Source organism: Salvelinus sp. IW2-2015, unplaced genomic scaffold (genome assembly GCF_002910315.2).
Source record: "Salvelinus sp. IW2-2015 unplaced genomic scaffold, ASM291031v2 Un_scaffold2157, whole genome shotgun sequence".
NCBI classification, from domain to species: domain Eukaryota; kingdom Metazoa; phylum Chordata; class Actinopteri; order Salmoniformes; family Salmonidae; genus Salvelinus; species Salvelinus sp. IW2-2015.
The window spans coordinates 181,078-189,593 of NW_019943489.1; the positions used below are offsets into that span (position 1 = coordinate 181,078).

Below are 8,516 nucleotides of genomic sequence, written 5' to 3' on the forward strand. Positions count from 1 at the left end.
TACGGAAGAGTACTGTGTGATTACGGAAGATGACGTATTAACAGAAGACGTATAGAGTGATGAACTAGACAGATGTGCTAGAGTGATACCTAGAAGATCCCGCTAATAAAGTGATTCCCAAAGCCAGAAAGCACGTATACCGAGACTAGCATTAGCAGAAGACCGTATAGAGTCGATTAAGAAGTTAGTGTTACTCAGCTTGACTTACAGAAGACGTCTAATAAAGTGATTAGCAGAATAGAACGCTCATAAGACGAGATGACAGAAGACGTATAGAGTGATGGACAGACAGACGTATAGAGTGATGACAGAAGACTATAGAGTCGATGACAGAAAGACGTATTAGAGTGATTACAGAACGACGTATATGAGTGATGACAGAAGACCGTATATGAGTGATTGACAGACAGACGTATAGAAAAGTGAATTAGCAGAAGACGTATCGAGCTGATCTTGCGTGAGTGGAAGATCATAGCTGTGTTGGGTGGTGAATTTATCGGGAAGGACGTATTACAGGAAGACACGTATCAGATGTGACATTACAAGAAGACGTATAGAGTGATTACAGAAGACGTAATAACAGTGATTACAGAAGACGTATAATGAGTGATGAACAAGAAGCCAACGTCATGACGTGGATTAACATGAAGACGTATAGAGTCGATTACAGAAGACGTATAGAAACAGGCTTCGATTTACTACTGGATAGAGATCTATTATTAGAGAGTTGGAGAAAATTAGCAGAAGAAGACGTATAGAGTAAGATTGTTACAGGGAAATGCACGCTGCTACTTAGGCATTAGTGATTTAAGCAAGAAGACGTATAGAGGTGATTTTACAGAATGCGTATCAGAGTGAATTAACAGAGGTCACGTAATAGAAGTGAGGTTTGACAGATATGTGGGATCGTATGGAGCCAAAGTAGTGCATTACAGGAAGACGTATAGAGTGTATACAGAAGACACGTCATAGACAGTATGATTAACAGAAGACGTTATAGAGTTGACGAAGATTATGAGTATTACAGAAAGACGTATAGTTTATGTGATTCACAGAAGACGTATAGAGTGATTTACGAAAGACGTAGGTAGAGTGATTACAGAAAGACGTATAGTAGTGATTACATTTGAAGACGTATAGAGTGATTACAGACAGCGTATAGAGTGATTACAGAAGACGTATAGAGTGATAACAGAAGACGTATAGAGTGATTACAGAAGACGTTGTAGAGTGATTAACAGAAGACGTATAAGTGATTACAGTAAGACGTATAGAGTGATTACAGAAGACGTATAGAGTGATTACAGAAAGACGTGAATAGAAGTGATTACAGAAGAAGTATACGACGTGATTACAGAAGACGTATAACTAGAGTGATTAACAGAAGACGTATAGAGTGTTACAGAAGACGTATAGAGTGATTACAGAAGACGTTATAATGACGTGATTACAGAAGAGTATTAGAGTGTTCACAGAAGCACGTATAGAGTGATACAGATGAGGAGTAGTTATAGAGTGGGTTACAGAGATGAGCGTTAGAGTGATTACAGAAGGGAGTATAAAATGATATAAGAAGACGTATAGAGTGATTACAGAAGACGATATTAGCAAGTGATTAAGAAAACGTGAGCGTATAGAGTGATAGTAGACAGAAGACGTATAGAGTGATTAACAAAGACGTGTAGAGTGATTACAGAAGACGTATAAAGTGATGACAGAAAGACGATATGTGATTACAGAGCGTTGATTAACAGAAGACGTTATAGAGTGATTACAGACAGACGTATAATGATTCAGATGTGTGATATTACAGAACACGACAGACGTATAAAGTGATTATACAGAAGACGTAGTAGAGTGATTACAGAAGAACGTATAGAGTGATATACAGAAGACGTTCATAGAGTGATTACAGATAGACGTATACAGTGAATACGAAGAACGTAGTAGAGTTGATTAGCACGAAACAGAATATAGAGTGATTACAGAAGACGTATAGAGTGATTAAGAAGCATAGAGTGATTAGAGGAAGAGTGATTTACAGAAGAACGTATAGAGTCGATTACGGGAAGACGTATAGTATCAAGAGAGTGTAGAGTATTACAAGAAGACGTGATAGAGTATTCAAACGTAGATGTTACAGCAAAGACGTATAGAAGTGATTAAGAGGACGTTAAAGGGTTCGAAGACGTAGAGAGTGATTACGGAAGATGTGTAGAGTGTTATAGAGCCTAACGTGTTGAGAAGTGGGGATAGAGTGTGAGAATGCCTCGTGTGTGGCGTGGCAAACGAGAGGGCATCGTGTTTCGAGTTATTTCTCGTTATAATGGCAGAATAGAAATACTTTGCAATACTTTTCATTGCCGCCGAAAAACAGTCATAAGTATAATTTTATCCAACGTTCTCACATTATGCAACTCAACAATGCCGCCTAACCGCGACTGACGATGCCCAAGTGTAAGGCATACACATGGGCATACTCGCCTGTTGAATCTATGCCTTTGCAGGATGTCTATGTGAACGAAGTTGTTGGTGTCTATACTAGAGAGTCCTTGTGTGGCTACACCAGGGTGGCAACTACATAGTATTGTGGCCATGGCATATGCTGGACATGCGCAGGGTTGCAGTGTGGGAATCTGCCTCCTGGACGTGTAGTGCGTGTCACCAATGGCCGACTGACAGTCCGGCCGGGTCCCTCAATAACCCATTTTCGTCCCCTCCAGTTTGTTTGTTAGGTCGTGTAAGGCGGACCAGCGCTGCTGCCATGGCACAGTCGCGTAATACAATTAGGGGCTATCTAGCATGGGCAGTCGCTCTAGTCCTGGACCACAACAAGTCCCATCGGGTCTACCAGCACTACTTTCCAACCAATGCCCCTCTCACTTGGAACATCTCAACCCACCCACTGGACTTTTACACAATGAGCCAACCTTCTCTTCGCGTATTTCTTACTAGTCGACGTCATCCGGAACCCAATTATCAAGTAACCAGTGGGTTTGGGTTCAATCTTCCATAATCTTAGACCTTCCGCTGGTTCCATCTACTACTTGTAAAAAACAACTACCTCTCTATTACATATTAATCAACCAAACAAGCCCGACCGGTCTGGTCTTAGACCCCACTACCGACTCCGGATTCTTTCCTCACCATACCCAACAAATCACATATCCCTTCCCCTAGATCTCATTCTCCAGTCTGGTCCGTGTCGGGCCTGCATAGGCGGCCCATCCGTTTTCACTTTAAAATATCTTTCAGTGACTTACGGATCCCTGGAGGAAACCGTCTACAAGATTTCACTTGAGTTCCAAGAAATGCTAACCGTAACATTCTCTGCATCCAAGCCTTTTTTCCTCCTTTTCTCTCGCGTTTAATCACATCCTCTTCCACCCCTTTCCCATGCAGAGGGCCACCTTTTCGCTCAGAGCCTAGCCCTCCGCCCCGTAGACTGTGGTCACAGTTCATTCTGTGCTGCTGAACACTGTAAGAACGTGTAGGAGGAAATAGACGATAAGCCTGGTGGCATTTGCGACGGGGGGCACAAACTAATATAAGGCAGACGCCCACGTTGGTGTTCCTATATATATATATATATATATATATGAGTGTGTATTAGTGTGACTGTAACGGTCTGATGTTTGAAAGTGAGTGTGTACACTATATGTGTGTAGTGTGTGTATTACCTGTTGCAGGTCAGCCAGTGAGTACAGGTGAACATGTTGCAGTAGGTATTCTCTGGGGAAGATCCTTTGGGGGAGAGAAAAATACCAACATTTTGACAATTTTAGTTATGCAATTTTCTTAGAACCATAAGTCAGATCCTTATGTAAGTCAGATCCTATGTAATATTATATGCCATTTAGCAGACTTACAGCACTGTGTGTATGGGTGGCCCCACCAATAAAAAGTAGAATTCAATGCCGTGTGTCATTGTCTCTCACTGTACTGACCTGTAACAGCAAAGCTGATGAAATGGTTTATCATATATTAAAACATGACAGGAAGGAGATTCGAGGTTCATGTTGAGATTCATATAGGACGATAACAGAATGTACACGATGAGTCATGTCACACATACACACAGGACCATAATAGTGCCTGTGTAACCATGGTAACGGCGGGGCCAAATTGCTGAGAAAATGGGGGTTAATTCAATAGAATGAGAGTCAGGCTGGGGCAGAAGGGGAATGGGTGTTTAAAAGCTCMCTGCCTTATAATGGAGCGAAGTGGAGGTCTCTCTCTGCTCTCTCCGTCTCATCAGGCTCGCTATTATAGCCCTCTGCACAACACTCTCTGCCAAACCTACACACACAGTAATTCACACACACTCACCCACACCAGCTCACATTACAGCTCAAGGATCCACAAAGTGACATAGAAAGAGACAGAGAGGTGGGAGTTGGAGTGAAAGATGGAGAGGGTGAGAGATGGGATCATATAGACTCTCTGCACTAATAACTCCGCGCTGTCTCTCTCTGCACTAATAACACGACGCTGTCTCTCTCTGCACTAATAACACGACGCTGTCTCTCTCTGCACTAATAACACGACACTGTCTCTCTCTGCACTAATAACACGCACACTGGTCTCTCTCTGGGCGCAACTAATCAACATCAACCACAACGTCTCTCTCTGCACTAATAACACGACACTGTCTCTCTCTGCACTAATAACACGACACTCGTCTCTCTCTGCACTAATAAACACGAACTGTCTCTCAGTCTGCTCTCTGCACTAATAACACGACGCCTGTCTCTCTCTGCACTAATACACACGACGCTGTCTCTCTCTGCACTAACAAAACACGACACTGTCTCTTCTGCACTAATCAACACAACACTGTCTCTCTCTGGCACTAATAACACAACACTGTTCTCTCTCGCACTAAAACACAGACACTGTCTCTCTCTGCACTAATAACACGCACTGTCTCTCTCTGCACTAATACACGACGCTGTCTCTCTCTGCACTAATAAACACGACACTGTCTCTCTCTGCACTAATAACACAACACTGTCTCTCTCTGCACTAAATAACACGCACGCTGTCTCTCTTCTGCACTAATACACGACACGTCTCTCTCTGCACTAATAACACGACGCTGTCTCTCTCTGCACTAATAACACGACCTGTCTCTCTCTGGCACTAATAACACAACACTGTCTCTCTCTCTGCACTAAATAACACACGCTGTCTCTCTCTGCACTAATAACACGACAATGTCTCTCTCTGCACTAATAACACGAAACTGTCTCTCTCTGCACTAATAACACGACACTGTTCTCTCTGCACTAATAACACGACACCTGTCTCTCTCTGCACTAATAACACGACACTGTCTCTCTCTGCAACTAATAACACAGACACTGTCTCTCCTCTGCACTAATAACACGAACACTGTCTCTCTCTGCACTAATAACACGACACTGTCTCTCTCTGCACTAATAACGCACGGCACTACGGTCTCTCTCTGCACTAATAACACGCCATGCTGTCTCTCTCTGCACTAATAAACACCACTGTCTCTCTCTGCACTAATAACACACACTGTCTCTCTCTGCACTAATAACACGACACTGTCTCTCTTCTGCACTAATAACACGACACTGTCTTCTGCACTAATAACCACGAACGCTGTCTCTCTCTGCACTAATACACACCTGTCTCTCTCTGCACTAATAACAGACGCTGTCTCTCTCTGCACTAATAACACGACACCTGTCTCTCTCTGCACTAATAAACACGACACTGTCTCTCTGCGCACTAATAACAGACGCTGTCTCTCTCTGCACTAATAACACCCGACCTGTCTCTCTCTGCACTAACATATACACGACACTGTCTCTCTCTGCACTAATAACACGACGTCTGTCTCTCTCTGTGCACCTAATAACACGACACTGTCCTCTCTCTGCACTAATAAACAGCCCTGTCTTCTCTCTGCACTAATAACACGCGCTGTCTCTCTCTGCACTAATAACACGACACTGTCTCTCTCTGCACTAATAACACAACACTGTCTCTCTCTGCACTAATAACACGACACTGTTCTCTCTCTGCACTAATAACACACGCTGTCCTCTCTCTGCACTAATAACACGGACACTGTCTCTCTCTGCACTAAATAACACGACAACTGTCTCTTCTCTGCACTAATAACACGACACTGTCTCTCTCTGCACTAATAACACGAACACTAGTCTCTCTCTGCATAATAAAACGCTGCGCTGTCTCTCTCTGCACTAATAACACGACGCTGTCTCTCTCTGCACTAATAACACGACGCTGTCTCTCTCTGCACTAATAACACGACACTGTCTCCTCTCTGCACTAAATAACACGCCATGTCTCTCTCTGGCACTAATACACGTACAACCTGTCTCTCTCTGCACTAATACACACGACCGCTGTCTCCTCTGCACTAATAACCACAACACTGTCTCTCTCTGCACTAATAACACACACTGTCTCTCTCTGCACTAATAACACACACTGTCTCTCTCTGCACTAAATAACACACGACACTGTCTCTCCTCCACGTAATAACACCACACTGTCTCTCTCTGCACTAATAAAACAACACTGTCTCTCTCTGCACTAATAACACAACACTGTCTCTCTCTGCACTAAATAACACAACACTGTCTCTCTCTGCACTAAAAACAAACAAACGACACTGTCTCTCTCTGCACCTAAAATAACAGCACTAAACGCTGTCTCTCTCCTGCACACTAATAACAACCACGATGTCTCATCTCCTTGCACTAATAACACAACACTGTCTCTCTCTGCACTAAACACTGAGGGACATACACTTCCAATGCCTCTCCTGGGAGTAGAGAGAAACTCACACACAGCTCTATGCAGGTACCATGGAAACCTTTGTGGGAAGCTGTAGTAGTATCTATATGAATTATGCGAATTTGAGTGCATATACTGTATATGTGAGTTACATCTGTCCCTTCCACGCCCTCTACTTCTCATCCTGTGTCTCCCTAACCTGCCGCCACTCCCCCAGTGCTCTCTCCCTCTCTGTGTGGSTGTTTCTGATTGTGTGAGTGGAGACAGGTGTGCTGGAGGCAGAGCAGATCCCCACCAGCTGCAACCTGTTCCATAATCAAGACCTCTACAAATACTCAGCCCTGCCACTTGCACGCTGCCAGATCGTAACCTCTGCTCAGTCAGTCTGCATTTCAAGCCGTTTGTTCCTGCAATAGACCTTGTTATCCTGTGGTGCCTGTTTTCCCTGGCCTGACGCTGCTTTTCTCTCCGCTACAGTTCCGTCCGCTCTGACTCTGGTCCGTCTCGCCAGTCTAGCTTCCCAGCCCTGGACCCCCTCTCTACTGCTTCCTTCAATTCCGCTCCGGACCCATTTACCCTGCCCCTACTTCCCTTGCCTCAGCCCCAGCCTCCCCCTGGCCTGCACCCCCCCACACTTTTCAATAAATACCTTGGTTACCTTATCCCTGTCTCCTCGTCTGAGTCTGCACTTTGGTTCACCTGCTCCACCCCGCGTAACAACATGAGCGTGAGTGTGTGTGTGTGTGCAGGAGTGTGTTCTGCAGATAGGGAAACACACACTCTCTCTGCCTCTCTATAGACAGATAGTGTTTATGTAGCCATTGTGAGAGGAGGAGGGATGGCAGAGGTCCAGTCAGAGCAGAGCCTCATTCACACATCAGCCCCAGGCCTCATTAGACTGGCTTCATTACAGCTCTAATCTGACACACACACACACACGCACGCAAACACACACACACGCAAACGCACACACGCAAACACACACACGCAAACGCACACACGCAAACGCACACAGGCTCAGACTCAGAGGGCGGGCAATTTGTTCAGCTGAGGATAAATTCCCTTTTCATGTGTTTATGGGAAGCTTTACAGCCATTGAGAGATAGACAGGGAGGTGTGTGTGTACATGTAAGTGTGGCTTTGCAGTCATTAAGAGATAGACAAAGAGGTTGGTGGACTTTCATTAGTGCTAATCTGTCAGAGAGAGTAGCTCCTACTGAGAGAGTGAAGCCGGCAGTCAGAGAGAGTAGCTCCTACTGAGAGAGTGAAGCCGGCAGTCAGAGAGAGTAGCTCCTACTGAGAGAGTGAAGCTGGCAGTCAGAGAGAGTAGCTCCTACTGAGAGAGTGAAGCTCATCGACTCATAGTACTGTACTGGTACTCCCTGTATTAAGCCGCAGCCTCATATCTCTCTTCCTGGTAAAATAGCCTTAAACAGCCTGGAGGTGTGTTGGTTCAGTTGTCCCTGGTTTGAAAACAAATGATAGTCCCACTAAGCGCAGCGCCGATGGGATGGCGATATCGCCGCAGAATTCTCATCAGTGGAAGCGTACTCTCGTCTGACTGCTGGCTTCACTTCTGTAGGGCTACTCTCTTTGGCACTGGTGTCTTCCACACTCTCAAGTCAGAGCGATATCTTCTGAACTGCCGGCTTCAACACTCTCAGTGGAGCTATCTCTTTCTAGACTGACTGGTCCTCGTCCTCAGTAGGAGCTACTCT

The 8,516-nt window shown here is 44.8% G+C and overlaps 1 protein-coding gene across 1 annotated transcript in view; it reads right to left on the reverse strand.

The window, feature by feature from the left end:
• Window positions 1–4,116, reverse strand: part of LOC112073127 (pleckstrin homology domain-containing family M member 3-like) — a 25,777-nt gene extending 21,661 nt beyond the window's left edge. Inside the window, exon 1 of the mRNA XM_070440045.1 lies at window positions 3,681–4,116. The gene's annotated coding sequence lies outside the window, so the exon portion shown is untranslated. The remainder of the gene's footprint in view (window positions 1–3,680) is intronic.
• Between the last annotated feature and the right edge of the window lie 4,400 nt (window positions 4,117–8,516).